This window comes from Equus przewalskii, chromosome 7 (assembly GCF_037783145.1).
Source record: "Equus przewalskii isolate Varuska chromosome 7, EquPr2, whole genome shotgun sequence".
NCBI classification, from domain to species: domain Eukaryota; kingdom Metazoa; phylum Chordata; class Mammalia; order Perissodactyla; family Equidae; genus Equus; species Equus przewalskii.
This window is the reverse complement of record NC_091837.1, coordinates 57,580,049-57,603,637: the sequence shown is the minus strand read 5'-3', so window position 1 is coordinate 57,603,637 and position 23,589 is coordinate 57,580,049. Positions and strand designations below refer to the sequence as shown.

At 42.5% G+C, this 23,589-nt stretch overlaps 1 protein-coding gene across 3 annotated transcripts in view; it reads right to left on the bottom strand.

The window, feature by feature from the left end:
- Nucleotides 1-21,709, bottom strand: part of GALNT1 (polypeptide N-acetylgalactosaminyltransferase 1) — a 135,521-nt gene extending 113,812 nt beyond the window's left edge. The window contains exon 1 of one of the 3 annotated variants that reach the window (XM_070629907.1): nt 21,419-21,709. The gene's annotated coding sequence lies outside the window, so the exon portion shown is untranslated. Of the gene's footprint in view, nt 1-20,711; nt 20,851-21,418 lie in introns of those variants that run through there. The other 2 variants (XM_070629905.1, XM_070629906.1) reach the window with 2 other exon arrangements.
- Nucleotides 21,710-23,589: the final 1,880 nt, after the last annotated feature.

Sequence of the window (23,589 nt, the reverse complement as noted above, 5' to 3'; positions counted from 1 at the left end):
AGACATGAAAATGTAGTACCTCTTCCTTGCTTCAGCTACCCTTATCCTTATTCTGGCTCTCTGTAACAAGTACTAATAACTAACCCTATCCTACAGAATGCACGCAACAAATCCAGGAATCCCAAGCCAAGCAGGGCAGAAATGACCATAGAACCGGACCTCCCAGAGGGAAATAGAAATGCAAAAGCTCTGAAGAACACAAGGACCCCAGCAGCAGGAATTAGCAAGGTGTACCTCAAGGACTACATGATGACACACACTCCAGGAGCCTGCTTCTTTCCTTCTCATCCCCAAGCAATCAACTCTCTGCTCTGTCCCTTTCCTTCCCATCATCACTTCTTCAGACTGCCTATGGATGATCATGACTTTTTTAGTCTCTCATGGCATTATGTTAGACTCAGAGCCTCTGTTCCAGTCTTGAAAATTAAATTCTCAGGAAGAGATAGCCAGCCTCATTTAATTTTTCTTTTTTTATGGTGAGGAAGACTGGCCCAGAGCTAACACCTGTTGCCCATCTTCCTCTTTTTCCTTGAGGAAGACTGTCCCTGAGCTAACACTGTGCCAGTCCTCCTTTATTTTGTATGTGGGACACCGCCAAAACATAGCTTGACAAGCGGTGTGTAGGTTCACACCCAGGATCTGAACCCTTGAACCCTGGGCCACCAAAGCAGAGCACACAAACTTAACCACTATGCTACCAAGTGGGCCCCTCACTTAATTTTTCAAGCCAGGTCATATCATAGTAGCTGCTCCTGTCCTGGCTGCCTCAGGTCTGGTGTACATTTCTGAGGGGTGTAACATATGACCAAGCAAGAGTACCTTTGAATAGGGACTGCAGGGGTCAAGTAGTTTCCTCTGCAAGGTGCTATAAATATGGCCAGTGCTATGACTGATATATCTCACTTGGGATGGTCAGAATCTATTTGTTTAAATCTCAGCCTCCAAAAGCAAAAGACACCAACAAAGAGATCTGATCAAAAATCCTGAACCCCACTTGAAACATTCCAAAGGTCTGACCTGGGATTTCACCGACATCAGAATTCAAATCCAAAATACTACTTTTAAAAGGATGAGGGGCAGGTATGGGGAAGGATTTCCACTAATGGAAAATAAAGAAGCCACAAATATTCTGCCCCTTCCCTGGTATACAGCATCACCCGAGAGAAATAAAAAGTCTGTATCTTCCAGGAAGAACCAGGGATCCAATCTAGAAACTGGTATTTCCCCTCTTGAGGACTTTTCCTAGTTAATCGGTCTAAAAAGTGGCTCTTAAATAAACAAGAGCTAAGAAAACAATGAGGTTAGTTTCAATACCATTACCTACACTGGTTCCATAAGGGTAAACAAGTCTTGAAGCCTGAGCTGTTACCTACAATTTGAAAGACAGATGAGATTTTATATTTGTCATGATACTGTGATAGTCACTAGTGCTATTAATCAAATATTTCCTTTCTCTTGGCAGGTACCTGGTAGATTTGCATTTTTCCATCCCGTTAAAGTATGGGTTAGCCATGTAACTTGCCAATGACATTTGAACAGGAATGACATGCCTTACTTCTACACAGAAGCTCTGAGATAGTGCATAATGTGCCCGTGCATAATTTGCCCTGCTCTCTTTCCCTCTGTGACAGTGCTGGCAACATTCAAGACAGTAACTGCTTCCTCACCTTGAGTCCCAGAGGAAGACTAGGCAGAGCAGAGTCCCCAGTCAACCAGTAACAAAGCGAACAAGTTGTGTTGTTTTAAGCCACTGAGATTTGGGGGTTGTTATGTTAATACATCACAACTTATCCTACTTTGACATGTACAAATATGACTGCCTAAATATTCACAATTGTTTGGCCACAACTGCTAATAGAAAGACTTGTTTTCACAGTGTTGTAACTTCTTTGGATGTTAAAAAGAACAGTATTAAATAAACCTATACAGGCAACTGAAACTTTAAAGCCAAGGAGACCTAACTTAGCTCCCAAGTTTAGGTACAAAGAAGTCTGTCAAGAAGAGCCAAATGTAAACACTTAAAAACTACAGGGTTTTTTTTTTTCTTCTTCTCCCCAAAGCCCCCAGTATATAGTTGTATATTCTAGTTGTAGGTCCTTGTGGTTGTGCTATATGGGACACTGCCTCAGCATGTCTTGATGAGCAGTGCTAGGTCTGTGCCCAGGATCTGAACCAGCAAAACGCCGGGCCACTGAAGTGGAGTGCATGAACTTAACCATTTGGCCATGGGGCCGGCTCCAAACTACTGGTTTTAAGATTGTCAAAATGGTGATAATTACTGGGTGAGAAGATGAGTATATGGGGGTTCATTACACTATTCTCTCTACTTCTATATACATTTGAAATTTTCCACAATAAAAAGTTAAAGAAACAGAGAGAGAGAGAGAGAGAGACAAAGAACAAACAATCTGAAGAATCTTAAGGAAACAAAAAAGAAAAGGTGCTACTGGTTTTAAGCCCTTGGAAAGAAAAAAGTTTTAAAAACACTGTTAAAAGACTTTCCCAGTGCTACTTACAGACAAGTTGTAGAAATGGAGTGTCTTGAGGCTACTGGATTATAGTAAAAATCTGATGGCTCATTGTTTTTCAAAAAAACATCTCCTTAATTCTTAATTAAGTTTAACCAGATATTTTTCATGGGGTCCAAAATTAGAAGGTATTTAAGATGAAAAGTACATTACAGCGTATCCAGGGCAATCTCCTTGTTATTACTGATAGGGAAATTTGGGTCTGATGACATAGGTAGTTAGTGACAAAGTAGAAACTAAAACCCAAGCTGTATGACTCTAATTCATGCAGTTTCTACCTTGCCAGATTAGGGTACTAGCATATTCTAACAGTATGTTGATGATTTTACTTTAAACATCCAGCAGAAGGAATCTCATTATCTCTTCCCATTGCAATTCTGCATTACAACATGAGTTGGGAATGCCATTAGCTATAAGTGAACAAAAATCATACCTCAAACTGCTTAAACTTAAGGACATTTACTGGCTCACATAACTGTTAGTCCACAGGTAGCGTGGAATTCAAGGTTGGTTTGACCTAGCAGCTCTGGCTCCATCCCTCTATAATTCTCTCAGCTCCGTCAACTTCTAGAGCTGGTGTCTTCCTTGATAACAAGATTGCAGCAGCAGCTGAGAGCCTCACATTCACATATGACAATGTCTACACACAGAGGCGGCCTCTTCCCATGCTTTGGACAAGGAAAAATGTCTTTCCCAGAAGCTTCTGCAAGCAGACTACCTGGGTTTGCACCTGGCTCTGACACCTACTATCAAGTAAGTTCACAAAAGTGGTCACCTACATTACAAGATTGTTGTGACAATTAAAGGAGCAGCATGTAAAGGGTGGAGATCAGACAGTACAAATTGTATTAAGCAAAGCACTAAATAAATTCTAGCTATTATTTATTTCATACAACTAAATTACTATGATGTGAAGAATCATGACATTTTTTAATGTTGAAAGGAGACATTTCTTTTTAACTGCCCAGCATTCCTCTCTTCCCCCTTCCTAATTTCCTTTTGGAGAATGACCCCTCCGCCACCTGGTATAACCTTGCTGAGACTGTAAACCCATGTGTGTACTTTCTTCCTATGGAGGCCAAAGGGATTCCTGGAGGTTCCTGCAACTAAATCCCTCCTCTCACCACTGGTATACCCGGCATGACCTAGATTCAGCTAATCAGATGTGTTCTCCAGGAGTCTGCAATCTTGAGCAAGTAACTTGCAAAGAAGAAAGAAACAGGTGGAGTTCATTCATCCCAGGGGTAACATCCTGATCAGATCATTCCTCTAATTCTGCTTTCCAGATCCCCAGAGCTGCCTTAGTTTCTGCCTGTTTCCAAGAGTGGTTCTCAAGCAGTCCGTTAGTTCTGTAAGTTTCTAATTCCTTCCCAATAAATTACCTCCTGCTCACGTTAGGTAAAGTTGGATCCTACTGTCTGCAACCAAAGAATCCCAGTGAGAAGCCAATTAAGATCAATTGTTGGAGTATAGTATAAAGATACTCTGCTGGGACTGAAGAATGGAACTGGGGCTCTGTGAGGATGAGAAAGCAAGTCTTAGAAAGATGTTTTAGGAAGTACAAGGAGAAGCCAGAAGGCTAAAATGTGATGAGCAATGGAATTAGGTTTATTCCAGTGTAGGGATGTGAAGGACTGCCCCAGAGATCTGGAGAATTGCAGTGTGAGGGGTAAGCTGCATGGGAGGAAGACAGCCCACCAACTTCTCACTGAAACTTTCTGCCTGGTGAAATTCTAGGACAGGTATTTCTATAAGACCTCTTTTAAAGAGATGTGTGATATAAGGAGCTCACCATCAGGTTCACTGCTGCTATCTATACAAGGATCCAAAGGGGGAGATCTTACCCTCTGTCTCTGGTGGAAACCCTTTTTCCCTAGTTCAGCACATTCTGGCGTATAGAAAGTTCAAGTTCATAAGGAAACTCTATTACAGCTCAATAGTATTTAAGGGCAGAGATTATTCAGAGATGAGAAAACAGTATTAAAGTTATCCAGTCGGCTTGGTTCAGATTTCAAGTCCTCAACAATTTTTTCCAGGAATTCTATTTTCACTATCCTAGTCTATGTCACTACATCCCATTCTGCTTTGACTTGTCTACTTATTCCCACCTTCCTGCCTGATCTGAATCAAGCTGGTTTTTAGATCCCATTCTGAGTCTCTGAAGAGAAGAAGTTTTTCCAGTTCAGGGTTCAGATAAACCCATGCTAAGTAACTTTGTGCCCCTCTCTCTCTGACATGATCTACCCTAACCTCTAAACCTAACACCCAGTGTCCTAAGTTCTCCCCAAACTCTCTCCTGTCTTCCCTGGTCTCCATAGCACTCTCTCTCTCCAAAATACAAATTCCCTACCTTCTTTCATTCTCAAAATGCGCCCCAAATGTAACTTTTTAAAAATGCCTACCAGTAAATCACATCCAACTGCTGGTTTCTTTCCCCTCTAGCTTAGTTATCATATCCCTTCATAACGTTCAAATTTACAAAAAAATTTGAGGCAACTCTCATCTGGCCCAGAAATATCTATGACTTCCATTTACAACATTAAAAAAATAAATATTGAGGTAGAAGAATTACTTTACACTGTATAACTTTCAGTACTATCAGGATATTTTACCATGTAAACGTTACTTTTTCTACTTAAAAAAATTCCCATTACTTAATAATGCAAAAAAATTATCTTAGTCACCTTACTCTCCCAAAAGCCTTTTAATCCAGAACCATGGATATCAGATGGGGAGAAGAAAGTATCCCTAAATTCATAATCATTTTGTTTAGTTTTGTTTGGAGGGTGGCGAGTAGACAGGCAGCAGCTTGTAGCCATAAGTTTACAGTCTGGTCACTAAACAAACCAATGGTCTTCCACTGCCAAAAGTTTAAGGGAAATCTGAAGATATTTTCAAGCCCCTAACCCCTCAGAAAGTGACACTGCAAGTACTTTAAGGCCCCCAGGTGATGGCATGGCTGGATTAGTCACTGCCACTTCTCACATTTGGGAGTTGCTGGTAAATCAGGATAGGTCAGGGCCGGCAATCAAGCATCTCTGTGGGTGTGGGTAAACTGACTTCCAGGTGGACCCCACCTTGTCTGACCTAAGCAAAATGGATCAATCCAGATCTTTTTACAGTGTTTCATTACTTTTTTGTTATATGAGTGTATTTTACATAAGACATTTCCCTAAATATTAAAATACTATATTGCAATAGTTAAATCTGAATTGTGGACTAGTCAAAATCTGCTGCTTCATTTAGGCCCACCCCCAAAAGATTTATCCTTATATTCTGAGACTTCAAGATACCATCCAACCCTCCCCAGTGAGTTGATGTCAGCACTGGATTCACCATCTTCCTGTCCACCTCCAACCTGTCAATCCTCTGTCAGCTGCACCATCCAAGCTGCCTTCTAACACTGTCTTCCTCAGCAGCACCAATCCTGGTGATCTATCTTCTGTCTCGGGGCCCAACACCAACCTGCCTATTGACACCTGAAACTGACACTTCAGCCAAAACCAAACCCGGATGCAAACCACCACCCAACCATCTCCTGGCCATCTGGTGCTTACATTCCCTCACCTCACCAAACCTGCTCTTCTCTATCTGCTTCCAAGTCAGCTCCCGTTCCCCTACCCAGCCAGGTTTCTAATTTCATGTGCTTAGCTACCAACCTAGAAGTCACACAGCTTTTGTAATTATGCCCTCTTGGACACACAAAAAGTCCCGCACCTATTGGACCTTTCAGCCTTTCAATCTCTAACCCTAGACAAGTCCTGCTGTTCAATTTTTCTGCTTCAACTTCCAGGATACTAACATTACAGAGAAAGATCTGAAACAATGCTGGCTGAGTCCACAGCAAACCCATGCTAACTAGCCTAGCCAGACAGAGCCCTTACTGTTCTGCACAATTCCTCTCCCGTACTCCCCCGCACCGACCCTTCCCTTCATGCATGCATACCCTCACAGACCACCCAACACAACCCTGGCCTCTGACTTTACAAAGTCTCACCTCCTCAGACTCAAGTTCCCTCCATCTCACTTTCACCTCACATTCCCTTTGTTCCTCTCTCACAGAATCCTTCCTCCTTTTCAAGGATAATGCTCTCCACTTGTACACTTAATTGCTACTCCTTTCTCTAGCCTTGGAGGCCTCCTTCCACAAATACTCCTCTCTTTCGCACTCACCAGCCAACTCCACCAGCCCTTTCTCCCAAGGTAACTGAATTTCAGGCCAAACTACACCCAGAGATGAGGGTTTTTGTCCTCCCTCCCCATAAAAAAAGACTCTTAAAATTGCATTGCTAACATTTAAAAATCAGGACATTTCACTCGAAAAATCAGGATTTCTAGCTTTTCTGGTAAAACAGAATCCTCTGCCACCACTGAGTGAGCATACTCAAACAACAGAATGTGAGGAGCTGACTACGGGCCGCTCCCTTTCAAAGGGGCATTTGCCATCTCCACTGTACCACAATCCCCTTTCCTGGTCTCCTGTCACCCTTACACTGACTCTCATCCACCTTAATGCCCTGCCTCTCACTCACTGCTACCCCCTTGTAATGAGATTTCTACTGTTACTTCTCTGCTGAAACTAAAAAGAGGAGAAAAAGCAAGACAGAGGAAGAAATCTTTTCACACTCCTGCCTGCTCAACAGCATTGGACATCAGTGCCCACTATTTTTCATAAGGTGTCCTTCCTTGGCATTCCTGATTTGCCCTCTTCTAATTCTCCTGCTGAGGAAATCATGTAGACCTTCCAATGGTTAGACACCTGAAAACACCTCTGAACGCCATATAGGCCCCAGTCAGCACAGTCCTCCCCTGTAACACTGTCACCAGCCAACCCAGGTCTTGGAGTTTCCCTCAGGGAAAAAAAAAACAGGAAAAAGACTCAGTCTAAGACCTGATTAAAGTCTTGCACCTCTCAAGGTAAGCACACTGACTTATCCAACATTTACTGGTCACTTTTCAGGTGGGAGGCACTGGTGCTTAGCAGACCAGTGAGAGAAGGTCTCTACCATTGCCTAAGGAACTCACAGTCTAGAAGGAACACAGATACATAAACTGACAGTGTCAGCATGACATGTGATAATATAAAGAAAAAAAAGAAGTACTAAGGGGAAGGCCAGGGAGGGCCAGAGCAGCTTGCTGAGAGAAACACCAGAGCCGTCCTTGGCCTCAGACAGATCCACTGTCACCATGTTAGTCCAGGCCTCTTGCAAGTCTCCTAACTGGTCTCCATGCCTCTCTTTTACCCATCCTACCCTCTTGCCCAAATCCATTCTCCACATTACAGCAAGGGTGATCTGCTTAAATTTCGAAACAGAGCTCTCTCCTGCTCAAAACCTTTCAACAGCGCTGAGAAAAAGGTCCTGCACCATCTGTCCCATGCCATTTTTCTCCCTTCATCTCACTCCACTTTCCCTCGCACCAATGGCCCTTCAGCCACACTAATCTTTCAGACCCTTAAACAAAATGAGTTCTCTTTTGCTACATGGCCTCTGCACATACCTTTCTTTTTACCTGGAATCCTATTGCCCCCACTCTCTGTACTAAAATCTGTTTGACCTCTGGGTCTCAGCTGAAATGTCATTTCCCCATTATTTACTTAATCATCTCTCTGTCTGCCCCATTAGACTGATCCAAGACGATCCGTGTCTGTTTTGTTCACTTTGTATCTACAGCACCTGGCACACAACTGACACTCCAATATTTGCTCAATGAGGATGTACAAGACTCTTTCCTTCCCTAGGGTCCTAAAAGTATTTCTCAGCCCTCTCTACCACTCCCTATTTTCATCATCTCCATGCTGATCATGTTCATCTGTACCTCCAGACCTGACCTCTCCTCCCAAGATCGAGTTCCACAACTATGATGCCTGCAGAATAGTTCCACCTGGAGTCCTTCTCTGGCACCTGCAACTGGACATGTCTCAAGACACACTATTAACTATCCTCAAACTCTCCTGTTTTTTTCCACTGCTGTTAATGGTGGCCTCCCTTAGAGGTTGAATGACTATCCTTCACTGACTGACAAGACCATCTGATTCCATCTCTAAAAATGCACCTGTATGTTCCGGTATACACAGTCACCTGGACTAGTGCATTAGCCTCATTTCCTACCTCTAGTCTTTCAAAATAACAATCACCCACCTACATGTACAATAAAGCTTAATTCTGATGTCAATCAATACTCCCATCAAATCCTTCAATGGCTCCCTACTGCCTTCCAAATAACGTCCACACTCTTCTGCTTGGTATTCAAAGCCCCTGTAAATCTTGTCCACACTATCCTAACAAAGCAGCCTAGTTTGGTGGTTAAGACAATAAACTCTGGAGCCAGACTGCCATGCTAAATGCACAGACACAGGGATAGATGCAGATCCGAGCTTCACCACTTAACCTCTTCATGCTACAGCTCCTTATCTGTACAGTGGGGATAATGATAAAAGCATTTACCTCTGAGGGTTCTTATAAAGATTAAATGAACTAATATAAGTAGAACACTTAGAATAGTGCCTGGCACTGGTCAGTGCAATACACATTGTGTTTTATACCCCATCTCCAACTATCAAAAGCTACATCCCAGTCTGTCTGAATCAACTCACGGTTCTCCTAACACTCCTCAAACTTTCCCTCCTGAGGTAAGAGCCTACAACACCAGCTGATAACCACCAGCTGATAAGCTGCCAGTATTGCACCGCTTCTCCAAATCAAGGACATTTCCAGTCAAAAGCTTACACCACAAAGCTCTTTCTCTCCAGGAGCGTCCTTCTATCTCAGGCACTGAAATGCCCCAGAGGTTGCCCATCAAAGGATTTCCAGCCCTGTTCAAAGACTCTTCTTAAACATCCTTTCTTCCCTCTACTTTCTCATTCCCCTCCTAAGTTTCAGATCAGAGACCATCTTAGCACCATTTTCCATGCCCAGTGGCAAAGCTGTCTTAGTTCTCCTATGCCCCTAATCTGGGTAAAAATTGAAACTCTCATGGCTACTCTCCCTACAACAGTCCTATTACATTAGTGTTCTCTTCAGATGGAAACACTCAAAATAATTAAAATTAATTCTGCAGTCTTACTACGAGCAGAATATGGACTTCAATTTCTGAAGTGGTCAGGCCTCACCAGTATGACAGTGCTGCCTTCCTACCCTCTACAGTCACTGCTATACAGAGGGACTTGTAAACATTGGTTAAGTGTTTATTGACAACTCACTAATTCCTAGGGATAGAAAAAGGAGAGGTACAACATTCCAAGAAATTTTCACTGACTGTTTAGCCTTAAAGAAAACAATAAATTATGAAATGTAATGTGTAATTTCCAAAGAATAATTTAATAACTTAGCATGTAACTCTACCTATGCAGTGCAAATTCCACTCCTTTTTATAACTGAATCAATACTGAAAAGAACTTTTTTCCTATGAGAAGGAAAAACACAAAAACACAAAAATCTAGCAAAAACCATGACATCTAAACCTAAGGAACTGTCTTCAAATCACCTCATGGCTCCCCAGAAGGCTTCACCTAGTGTCCCTTAGTGTGTGTCCCATAGCTGAGGTTGTCATCCAAAAGATAACACACTAGAAACCTATATTTAAACAACTTTACAGAACTAAAACAATCACGTTCTCGATATAACATTAGAAGTCATTAATTACATTAATTACAAAGGAGTAAATTAATGTTATAAAATTACATTAATTATAAAGGAGGATTCTTATAAACATTTATAAGGATTTGCTTTATAGTTCATAACAATTTATAAGAATTTAAAAATTAAAGAAGAGGGGCATGCCCAGTGGCATAGTGGTTAAGTTTGTGCACTCAGTCTGCTTCAATGCCTGGAGCTGGTGAGTTTGGATCCTGGGCGTGGACCTACACACAGCTCATCAAGCCATGCTGTGGCAGCATCCCACATACAAAATAGTGGAAGACTGGCATAGATGTTGGCTCAGTGACAATCTTCCTCAACAAAATAAATAAACAAAAATTAAAGGAGAAAGAAGTCACATAAAATCAAAGATGCACTCTCAACTCCCATCACTATTGCTATAGCTGCCCTAAAAACAATCCTGAACATTCGTTCTCCTCAAGGACTAAAAGGGTTTCACACTGAGGATGTCCCAACAAAAATACAAGCAAAACAGCAGAGAAGAAACTAAACTGAATGACTAATCGTTGATTTATAATTTCAAAAAGAATGAAGTAGTAATACTCCAGGCAGTACTAGTCAAAGTGTAGTTCCTAGAGAGCAAACTGCTTGCACCTATTCCATGAGAAGGTAAGTACACAGACTGACTAAGTATTTAGAAACCTTTAGAGCAACTTGAGAGAAATTTTACATCTACTGAATCTAATAATAAAAAATTGGGAGTTATATATTGTAGGGTTTTTACTTCATTTTCCTTGAAATATATTTTTTACATATGTTAGAAAAGAATCAGGCCATGACAAAGGGGAAATGTTAAAAACTGGTCCTTCAGGGATATTTGCTTCTGAGAAGATAAAGTAGATGTACTTTTCCCTATTCCTCCCACTAACTACAACTAAAAACTCTGGCCATTGCATATGAAACAAACATAAGAAGACTCTTATGTGTGGTGAGAAGAAGGCAGACTGGCTAGGGATCTCAGGTCCCAGGGAACAACACAATGGTGATTTCCCTGGGTTTTATTTTTGCCTCATAAATCCCAGACTTTGAGGTGAAGAAGCTGACAACCTGCAAATGCCAACAGACACAGACAAAAAAAGCCCCAACAAAAGTCTGCTCTCTCTAGCCAAAGATACATCCTAGCAAGACAGAAAACTCGTAGGGAAAAAAACCACTCTACTCCAGACAAACGCCACAAAGAAAAGTGTGGCCCCATCCAGACCAGCAAAGGTCAGATGAGAAGCTTAGACTTCCACATACTCTCCAGGTTGTAATAAGGCACTCCAACCCCTTCCACACTAGAGCAATACTGAGGTAGCCACGTAGGGAGCCCAGGCTTTCATCCACATCAGCTGGTAACAAGACATCCTTCCACACCATCTCTCCTGGGGATCCTGGACCTTTACCCACACCTGGCAGTAACAAAACACTCTACTTTTTAGGCCAGGAGAAGGTCTATTTCTAATTCCTCCTAGCAATAACAAGGTAGTGCTGCATGCCACCCCCTTACCCGACTGGAGTGGCATCAAAAAACCCAGCTGTAACAGAGGCTTAAATAAGCTCTAGAATTTCATAGAATATGAAAATGTCCAGGTTTTAACCAAAAATTACTCATCATACCAAAAGCCAGGATGAACTCAAACTCAATGAAAAAGACATCAGTAGACACCAACACCAAAATGAGAGAGATGTTGGAATTATCTCACAATGATTATAACAGCTGTGACAGAAATGCTTCAACAATTTCAAGCATGCTTAAAAAAAATTAAAAATAAATAAATGAATAACCTCAAGAAATATAAAATATAAAGAAAAGTGAAATGGAAATTTTGAAAAATACCAAAATAAAAAGCTCAGTAGATGGACTCAATAGCAAAATGGAAGGGACAAAGAAAAGAGGAGCAATTGAGCAATAGATATTACTCAATCTGAACAACAGAGAGAAATAAACTAAAGAGAAATCAACATCCTTAGGGACCTGTGGGACCATAACAAAAGATCCAACATTCAAGTTATCAGAGTCTTGAAAAAAGAGGAGAAAGGGAGTGAGCTAAAGAAGTACTCAAAGATATAATGGTAAAAACTTACCAAATTTGGCATGAGACATAAACCTACAGATTCAGAAAGCTGAGTGAACTCCAAACAGGATAAACCCGAAGAAATCTACACCAAGATGTAGCATAATTAAACTTTTGAAAACTAAAGACAAAAATTCCTGAGAACAGTGAGAGAAAAATGACACCTTAACTACAAAGGAAAAACTATTTGAATGACAGTGGATTTCTCATCAGAAACCATGGAGGCCAGAAGGAAGTGGTACAACATTTTTCAAATGCTGAAAGAAAAGATCAACACAAGGGGGCCAGCCCAGTGGCGTAGTGGTTAAGTTCACGTACTCCACTTTGGCAACCCGGGGTTCGCAGGTTCAGATCCTAGGTGTGGACCCAGCACTGTTCATCAAGCCATGCTGTGGTGGCATCCCACATAAAATAGAGGAAGACTGGCTCACATGTTAGCTCAGCAACAATCTTCCTCACCAAAAAAAAAATCAACACAGAAACCTATACCCAGAGAAAATATCCTTCATGAAAGAAGAGGAAATCAAGACATTCTCAAATGAAGAAAAACTAAGAGAATTTGTCATTAGCAGCCTTACCCTAAAGAATGGCCAAAGGAAGTTCTTAAAACAAAAAATATATGATAAAAGAAGGAATCTTGAGACATCAAAAGGAAAACTAAGCAAAAATATGGGTAAACAGGCTTTCCTTCTCTCCTGAGTTTTCTCATTCATGTCTCACTGTGGGAGCAAAAACTATAACACTGTCTAGTGAGGTTCTAAATGTATGTAGAGGAAATATTTACAATTGTATTAAAATGGGGGAGGGTAAATGGATATAAAGGGAAGTAAGGTTTCTATACTCCACTTCAACACAAATGACAACAGTAGACAATGATAAGTTATGTATATATAATGTAATACTTAGAGCAACCAATAAGAAAAATTTTAATTAAAACAACTATACAAAGAAATATACTCAAAAACAGTATCAATAAATCAAAGAGTAATTTTAAAAAATTTTTCAAGTAACCCACAGGAAGTCAGGGGGAAAAAACACCCAGAGAAACAAAAAAACAGAGGGAACAAAAACAAAAAATAAAATGGTAGACTTAAGCCCTAATAGATCAATAATTACATTAAATGTAAATGATCTAAACGCATCAATGAAAAGACAGAGATTGGTACCATGGATTACAAACATGACCCAACTATATGCTGTCTACAGGAAACTTACTTCAAATGTAACGATATAGGCAGGTTGAAGGTAAAAAGCTGGGAAAAGATAGCTCATCCAAACAACAAAAGGAAAGCAATCAAAGGAAAAAGAAAATTAGTGGCTATGTTAATATCAGATAAAGTAGAATTCAGAGGAAAGAAAATTGCTAGAGACAGAGAAGGACATCATATAATGAGAGAACAAGTCAACCCACCAAGAAAATACAGCAACTCTAAATGTGCATACATCAAACTGAGAGCTGCAAAATATATAAAGCTAAATATTGATATAACCTAAAAGGAAAAAAAGACAAATATACAAATAGAGTCAGAGACTTCAACATCCTCTCTCAAGAGTTGACAGACTAGACAGAAAACCAGCCAAAGTATAGAAGAATTCAACAACGTCATCAACCAACAGGATCTAACTGACATTTATAGAATACGCCACTCAACAATAGCAGAAAACGCGTTCAAGTGTCCACAGAACATATACCAAGATAGACCAAATGCTGAGCCACGAAACAAGCCTCAACAAATTTTAAAAGAACTGAAATCATACAGTGTGTCGTCTCCAATCACAATGGAATCAAACTGGAGACCAGAAACAGAAAGATGACAGGAAAACTGCCAAATACTTGAAAACCAAACAACACACTTCTAAACAATCCCTGGGTCAAAGAAGTTGTCTCAAGGAAAATAAAAACATACATTGAACTGAGTGAAAATAAAAATACAGCATATCAAAATTTGGGGACACAGCTAAAACAGTGCTAAGAGAGAAGTTTATGGTGCTAAATGCCCTCATGAATATAAATGCAAAAAATCCTTAACAAAATATTAGTACAGATCTTCCTTGACTTTCGATAGGGTTACGTCCCAATAAACCCATGAGTTGAAAATACTGTAAGCCAAAAATGCATTTAATATACCTAACCTACCCAACATCATAGTTTAGCCTAGCCTACCTTAGCCTAGCCTAATTTCAGAAGACTTACATTAGCCTACAGTTGGGCAAAGTCATCTAACACAAAGCCTATTTTATAACAAAGTGTTGAATATCTCATGTAATTTATTGAATACTGTACTGAAACAGTATTTGAATACTGTACTGAACAGACTAGTTGTATGCACACAGGATGGTTTTAAGAGTATCAGTTGTTTACCCTCATGATCATGTTGCTGACTGAGAGCTGAGGCTCACTATTGCTGCCCAGCATCACGAGAGTATCACACCACACATGGCTAGTCTGGGAAAAGATCAAAATTCAAAATCTGAAGTAGAGTTTCTACTGAAGGCATATCGCTTTTATACTATCGTAAAACAGAAAAATCTTAAGTCAAACCATCCTAAGTTAGGGACTGTCTGTAAATAGAATTCGGCAACATATTTAAAAAATTATACACCACGACCAAGTGGGCTTTATTCCAGAGATGTAAGGCTGACTCAATTTAAAAAACCAATCAAAATAATCCATCATATCAATAGGCTAAAGAAGAAAAATCACATGACCATATCAATTAATGCACAAAAAGTACCTGACAAAATTCAACACCCACTCATGATAAAAACTCTCAGAAAGACAGGAATAGAGGGGAACTTCCTCAACTTGATAAAGAGCATCTACAAAAAAACCCTACAGTTAACACTATACTTAATAGTGTGTGGTGTGTCTAACAATTAGCTTTTTTGATTGTGATGTAAATTGTATGACATTAAGCTTTTGACTGCCCAGGCATCCACTTCAAAGACATCCAGCTACATACCTAGATAAAGAGTCAGGCCACCCCACCCATGAAGTTCTCTTTTTTTTAAAAGAGCTCTGGCACACTTAGATAAGTGACCCATTGGCAATTTGCTTTTCCCTTCCTGTATCCTAATTCCCACTCTTATGTTTTAAATTCACCAATAAACAGTGAACCCAAAAATCCTAGGCACCTCACCCTCAACCCCAATAAAAGCAAAACTCCAGGTCTGCATTATCTCTCTACCCATGATGTCACTGTGTGGTCCCAGGTGTGCTGTGTATCCTCCAGGACCTCTGAGTAATAAATCTTCTCTTTTCAAAGTTCCCTGATGGCTGTTGCTGAGGTGTGTCTTGCAATCATAATAAGAACCACAAGGCCAGTACAGCCACAACACTGGCTGCAAAAGGGGAAATGTCTGTGAGGTCTCACCAAGGGCCCAGGAGAGTGCCCTAGGCATTTCTAGCCCATAGCATCACTATGGATAGGCTGAGACTGATCCAAAACATAGTGAAAGACCGAAAGCTATCCACCTAAGATCAGGAACAAAGCAAAGATGCCCTCTCTCACTGTTCTTTGTTTTCAGTGAGGAAGACTGTTCCTGAGCTAACATCTGTGGCCAATCTTCCTCTTTTTGCTTGAGGATGATTGTCCCTGAGCTAACATCTGTGCCAATCTTCCTCTATTCTGTATGTGGGATGCTGCCACAGCATGGCTTGATGAGAAGTGGGTAGGTCTGCACCTGGGTTCTGAACCCACGAACCCTGGGCTGCCCAAGTGGAGCACATGAACTTAACCACTATGCCACTGGGCTGTTCCCCCTTCTCACTATTCTTATTCAACACTGTACTGGAAGTTTTAGCCAGTGCAATAAGGCAAGAAGAGGAAATAAAAGGCATGCAGATTAAAAAGGAAGTAATAAAACCACCCCTGTGTATACATGACATGGTTGTTTATTTAGAATGTCACAAGGAACCTACAAGAAAACTCACAGAACTAACAAATGAGTTCAGCAAGATTGCAGGATGCAAGATCAATATAAGAAAGTTAATATTTCTCTATACTAGCAACAAACACACGGGCATCAAAATTAAAAATACAACGCCATTTTCAATTACTCAAAAGAAAAACACTTACATGTAAATCTAACAAAACAAATCTGACAAAATCTAACAAAACATAGACTTGTATGATAAAACTACACAATGCTGATGAAAGAAATCAAAAAAGATCTAAATAAATGGTGAGACATACTATGTTCATACATTGGAAGATGCAACATAGAAAGACGTCAATTCTCCTCAAACTGATGTATGGGTCTAAGGCAATTCCTCCATCAAGATTTTTTTGTAAATAAAGACAAGATTATTCTACAATTTACATGGATAGGCAAAGAAATGAGAATAGCTAAAACAACTTTGAGAAAGAAGAATGAAGTGGGAGCAATCAAGCCACACCAACTGAAGACTTATTATATAACACGGTAACCAAGACTATGTGATACAGGCAGAGAGACAGACACATAGATCAACTGAACAGAAGAGAGAACCCAGAAATAGACTCATACCAATATAGCCAACTGATTTTTTACAAAGATACAAAAGCAATTCACTGGAGGAAAGATACCGCCTTTTCAACAAATGGTGCTGTTAACAGTCAAAACTGGAAACAACCAAATGTCCTTCAAAAGGCAAACAGTTAAAAGAACCATAAAAGTACATCCATACTATGAAATACTACTCAGCAATAAAAAGGAAGCAACTACTGATTCATGCCAACAACCTGGATGAATCTCTAGAGAATTATGCTGAGTGAAAATAGCCAATTCCAAAAGGTACTTACTGTATGATTCCATTTATAAAACATGATTGAAATGACAAAATTATAGAAATGGAGAACAGATTACTGATTGTCAGGGCTTAAGGAGGGGTGGAGGTGGGAGGGATGCGGTTGTAGCTATAAGAACAACATGCAGAAACCTTGTGGTGATGGATCTATTCTGGATCTGGACTGTATCAATGACACTATCAGGGGTCTGACACTGTTCTATAGTTTTACAAGATGATACCACCGGGACCAAGTGGGTAAAGAGTGCATGGGATCTTTCTGAATTATTTCTTATAACAACATGTGGATCTACTATGATGCCACAAAAATATTTTTAAAAAACTGGACCTTCACTCACTGTTCTAAGGTTCATCACCCAACACTTCAGAATGTACTTACCTTCTTAACAACTCTTTATTATCTTGGCTTTGTGCTGGGATAAGTGAGGATACACAGATAAAGTGTAAAATATTATTCCTACCCTCAAACACCACGAACTCAAGAAGAGTGACAAATACAGGCATAAATCAACAGTGAAAGACTTGATAAGGTAGATGGGATTTAAGCAAATCCTGGAACAAGAGGTAGCATTTCCAAAAGTGGAGGTAGAGAGGGGGACACCTTGGGAAGAAGAAATCATTTATGGATAAAGACAGGGCTAGAAATAAGCACAGTGCCTCTGGAGAGAGAGAGATGTGTATGTTGTGAAATAACAGAAAAATGGGATAAGCAGTGTGGGGGTAATTATGGAAGGTCACCAAAAGCCAGAGAGAGGAGTTCAAATGTCACTTATTCAGAGAAGCCTTCCTCACCAACCCAGCCAACCAAAAGTAGCAGCTCCCCCAACCCACAGTCTCTCCAGCATCCACTACTTTTTCTTTATAGCACTCATCACAAGCTGTAATTATTACATACTTATCTGCATGTTTATCTGTTTAATGCTGTCCCACCCCCAGTTATCTTGAGTATTTGGCACTGGGTGTGGCACACAGTAAGCACTCAGTAAATATTAACTGAATAAATGAACAAACAGTAAGTATTCATCCTAGTTCCCTTCTACGCAGCTGCCCCACTCTTCTTCCTCCATCATGTCACTCTATTCACTTTGGTCCCTCTCTGACCTACTGCCTCTTTTAGCAATCTCTCCTTTTTCCTTGTTCTTCCACCTCAGCCTAGCTCTTAACCTATCATAAAGATTAAAACTCTATATTTTAAAACAGTGGTTCACAACTTCAATGTTGTAACACTCTTTTGAATTGCAACCAATTAGGAACTGTATCCCAAGAAATCTGTTACTGAAAACAAAGTATTAAAGTCGTAGGTTGTTATACAAGCATAAGAGATGTATATATTACATAAACAAATAAGAGCAGAAATAAGAGTTCTCCCCCTCATGGCCTTACTTTCCTGAATATGAGAGCCCTTTCTCAGAACCGGATGACCCTATCTGGTCTATGGAAAGCTATCCATCAAATTCAGCCAGGACTGTACTCCTCAAGGCCACCAAAGTTATGAAAAACAAGACTGAGAAATTACCAAAGACTAAGAAGACATGACAGCTAAATGTAATGTGGTACCTTGGATTGGATCCTGGAACAGAAAGAGAATATTAATGGAAAAACTGGTGAAATGCAAATAAAGTCTGGAATTTAGCTTAAAAAAAAATATATATATATATGCAGCACTAACATATGATCAAGATTTAAATTTATTAATATTACTTTATATTATTAAAAAGAGAAAGAGATAGGGCACGCACGTGAGCCAAGAGTAAAACTCAGGCCAGGATAACTGAGGTTTGGAGCTGAAAAGCTCATTCATTTTGACTCCAGTCCCGCGCTCTTACTTGATGCCATGAGAATTACTTTGCCAGCAATTGCTTGAGGTTAACGACCAGTTTTCACTTCTTACCATGTTCACTCATATACTCAATAAATATTTATTGAGTGCCTACTGCTTACCAGGCACTGTGAAGTCTCTGGGGATACATGGCTAGAAAAGGAAGACACAATCTCGGCTCTCACAAAGCTTATACTCTGTTGGAGAAGCCAGGCATTTAACAAACATTTGCATAAACAGTGAGGGCTCCCAAGAGTTTTAGACCCTGCTTCTTAAAAGCTCTATCTAACAATCCAGCAGAACATTCATTTGTTATCACTGGTTTTCTGAATAAGGCCTTCAATGTGAACACAAATCACCTGAAACAGATCTGTGATTTATGACCTGTGATCTGTTAAATCACTTTTAACAGATATTCATTCAGTTGATGTGTTTTGGGACCTGAGATTCTGCAATTCTTCCAAACTCCCAGATGACAGCAAAGCTGCTGCTAGTTCACAAACCACACTTTGAGTTAACAAGGCACTGAAGTACTGTGGAAACACCCCTCAAACTAGCATGTAAAATGCAAGCTCCATAAAGGCAAGGATATTTCGTCTCTTACAGCATACCCAGGACTTAAAACGGTGCCTCGCAGACACATGACACTCCATAAATATTTATTTACTGAATAAATAAATGGATGTATGGTCTAGTCGAGGTCTGTTCAATAGCCACTGGTCACATTTGGCTACTGAACACTTGAAATGTGGCTATACAACTGAGCAGCTGAATTTTTAAAAATCTAATTTTAACTAATTTAAACAGCCACATGTGGTTAGTGGCTACCACAACGGACAATCCAGGTCTAGACACTGATGTAATGTAAAAAGCACTGGATTAATAAGACCTAGGTTTGAATCCCAGCTCTGCTGCTTGGCTTGTGACCCGGAAAGTTACAACTTCTTAGGACGTGAACTACTTCATCTGTGAAACGAGGACAAGACCCCCACCATCACCACTGCCTCTGAGGGTTCCTGACAGAAATTATTATGTCAATGTATTAAGCATAACATTCTCTGCCGCCAGAAACAGTTTACAACCACAAAGACTACTTTGCCTATTGCTCACACTTGCCAGAAAACGTCAAGCACATTCGGTTGAAGGGTTGGTTAGCTCAGTGGCTTTGAGAATGAGGCCAAGGTCATAAGTTTGGAGGAGAGGGGACCCTCACTTAGCAAGGCTGACCAGGTAAGAGAGGCAATGACAAGGCAAATCATCACAATTCCTGGCAAATCTTTAAATGGGCACTGTATTGATCAGGGATGAGTAAATGACATTTCATTCATTCATTCTTCCAAGAAGGGCTGCCACATTACCTAAAGCCCCCTCCTTCCCCTCCACAGACATTTGCTAATTCAAGGCCGGTCCTCTTCGCGGGCAGTGGGCCGGGAAGCCCCCGCCCCGGGCCGCCCGCGTGTCCTCCCCTCCCCCGGCGCGCCGACCCGGCGAGGGTCAGCCTGGCACCGCGGCTCCCAGGACCACACGCCCGGCCGAACCCAGGAGCCATATTTAGGTGGAATTTTGGTCAATAAAACAAACTTCCGTCTTCTAAAGAAAAACGGTTCTAACTCAATGTCAAACTAGGACGGAAACTCGCTCCTCGCCGCAGCTGCCAACCAGAGACGCCGCGTGTCCAGCAGCCCCGGAGTCCCCGACCCGGACCCGCGCCGAGCGCGCCCGCGCACCGGCCACAGCAGCGCCGGCCACAAAGGGGGACGCGAGACGCGGCCGCGGCCGGGCCTCCGCCTCCTTCGCCGCCGCCGGCCCCGCGCAAGCGGCCACGGCTCCGGGACGGCCCGGGCGCGGGCGGACACTCACCTCGGTCCCCGCGCGGCGGCGGCGGCGGCGGCGGGCGCTCCTCGGGGCCGGCCCGGGCGGTCGCGGCGCGGTCCCGCGGGCCGCAGCGCGGGCGCTACTCTCGGGCCGCCGTCCGCCGCGCCGCCTCCTCGGCCACTGCCGGCGGCTCCCCTGGCGGGCGGGCGGGCCCGGCGCCGGCCCCGCCTCCGCCGCGCCCGCCCCCGCCTCCGCGCCGGGCCTCGCGGGCTCGGCGCGCTACTCGGGGCCGCCCCGCATGCGGCCGCCGCTACCGCTCGCTCAGGGCCGCCTCAGTGCGGCGGGCCGGGGCCGCAGGGCCGCCCGCGCAGGCCTCTCGGGCGCGGTCGTCCGCGCGCGGCGTGCTCGGCGGCGGCGGCCCGTGCGGCTGCGCGGGGGAGGCGGGGGCGCCGCGCGCTCACCCGGATGCGCCGCCTCCCGCCCTACAGCGAGCCCACCGCGGGGCCGCGGCGCTTCCCTCGGGGCCCGGGAGGTTCCGGCGGCGAGGCGCCTCTGCCCCTGCGTGACCAGCGGTGAGGCGCGGAACCGAGGCGCCGGGGCCGGGGTCCGAGGGCGGCGCGGCCGGGCCTGCCCGGCGAGAGGCTCCGTCTGAAGCTGTGTGCGGACAAAGAGGCGGCCGCAGCAAGTAAAACAGTGCTCGGGCCGTTTCACGTCGAGCAGCTCGGGGTGGGAGGAAGCGGAGGTGCCCTCACCGCGCCGAGCACGTCCTCGGATCGACCCCGCGGCCGAGCACAGGGCTGCTCCTGAACCGGCTGGGGCCGCCGGGGAGCGGCCGAAGCGGACTGGGGCTGGGGGACTGTCGGCGGCGCCTTCGTCCGGCCCTGCTGAGCCCTGCGCCGGCGACGGGCATGCGGGGGGTCCAGGACCAGGGGTGGGCGGTGAGAGGGGAGGCCACCGGCTGGCACCGCCGGAAGAGGCAGCCAGGCCTCGGGGGACAGAAACGCCCGGCTCCTTGCAGAATGGGGACTGTTTGGGGAAGTGTCTCCTGCGTAGTTCCCCGAGGGGGCCCTTCCCCTGTGCTCCTGGGGAGACACTCCCGGGCACGGATTCCAGCACCTAGCCGTACCTCACCCCGAAGAGGGGACAAAACCCTGGTCCTCTGTTACTCACACTAGGCATAACCAACCGTTCTTTTCTTAAATTAATTTTTTGCTTAAGTCGTTCAGAGGTTTGTGTCTTGCTTGCCAGCCAAGAGCTGGAATGATGAGAGACTAATGTTTATATTACTTAAATGGTCCCACTTTTACTTTTTAAATAAATGCTATGTATGTTCACAGAAGCACCCCAAAGGCTGTAAGCAAAAAATATTAGCGAAGATTATCTCTGTAATTTACTCTCTTGTTTTATGTGTATTTACATTTTCCAAGTATTCTAAAATAAAAGTTGTTTTGTAAAAGTACTTATATAATATTTTGAAAAAAGTGAATCACGATTGACCTGTTAATGTACCACAAGGGAACTTCATCTTGAAGTTTGTATCTCTTTTAAAAATTCCGTATCAAGAAAAAATACTGTATCGCTGGGGGAAAAAAAAGATTTGCAAATCATGTATCTGATAAAGTACTTATATTCAGAATATGTAAAGAATTCTTACAACTCAATAATTAGACTAACAATCCAATTTAAAATGGGGGAAAGAATTGAATAGACATTTTACCAAACAAAATATTTAAATGGTGAAAGATGGTGTGAAAAGATGCTCATATCATTAGTCACTAGGGAAATGCAAATCAGAACTGCCGTGAGAAAGCTTTTCACACCCAACTGCAAGGGCCCTAATGAAAATGACTGACAATAACCAGCATTGGGAAGGAGAGGTTAGAACCCTCATACATTGCTGGTGGGGATGTGAAATGGTGCTGCCACTTCTCAAAAGTTTGTTAGGTTCTTAAAAAGTTATACATGAAAGTACCATGTGACCCAACAGTTCCACCCCTAGGTATATACCCAAGAAAATTGAATATGTGTCCATGTAGCAAGTTGTACGTAAATATTCATAACAGCATTATTCATGATATCCAAAAGGTGGAAACAATCCAAATGTCCAGCAACTGACGAATGGATAAAATGTGGTATATCCATACAATGGAACACTATTCAGCAATAAAACAGAATGAAATATTCATAAAAGATACAACATAGAGGAACCTCAAAAACATTAAGCTAAGTGAAAGAAGCCAGATGCCAAAGAGCATATATTGTATGATTCTATTTATATGAAATGCCTAGAAAAGGCAAATCTGTAGAGACAGTGGATTAGTGGTTGGCTGGGGGTAGGAATGGGGAGTGACGGCAAAGGGGCAGAAGAGATCTTTCTGGAGTGACAGAAATGTTCAAAAATTGGATTGTAATGGTTTCACAAGTCTGTAGGTTTACTAGAAATCATTGAATAGTAGATTTGAAACTGGTGACTTTTGTGGTGTATAAATTTTACCTCAATAAAACATTTGGAAAAAAATCTGTAGCCCAAGATAATAGTACCTTATCTAGTTGCAACAAGTTCTTCACACACACACACAAAACTTTAGGGGCCGGCGCCATCGCCGAATGGTGAAGTTCACGTGCTCCACTTTGGCAGCCCAGGGTTTCCTTGGTTCAGATCCTGGGCGTGGATGTGGCTCCGCTCGTTCAGGACATGCTGTGCGGCGTCCCATGTAGCACAACCAGAGGCACTCACAACTAGAATATGTACAACTATCTACTGGGGGGTTTTGGGGAGAAGAAGGAGGAAAAAAACTTTAAAAGCAAATGGAAAATGGAGTGCTGTTTGCATAGTACAAGATGATAAAATGCACTTTTTGCAACTAGCTGTATAACCAAACACAATTACCCTTCAACATCCCCAATCTGCCCACTCCTATTC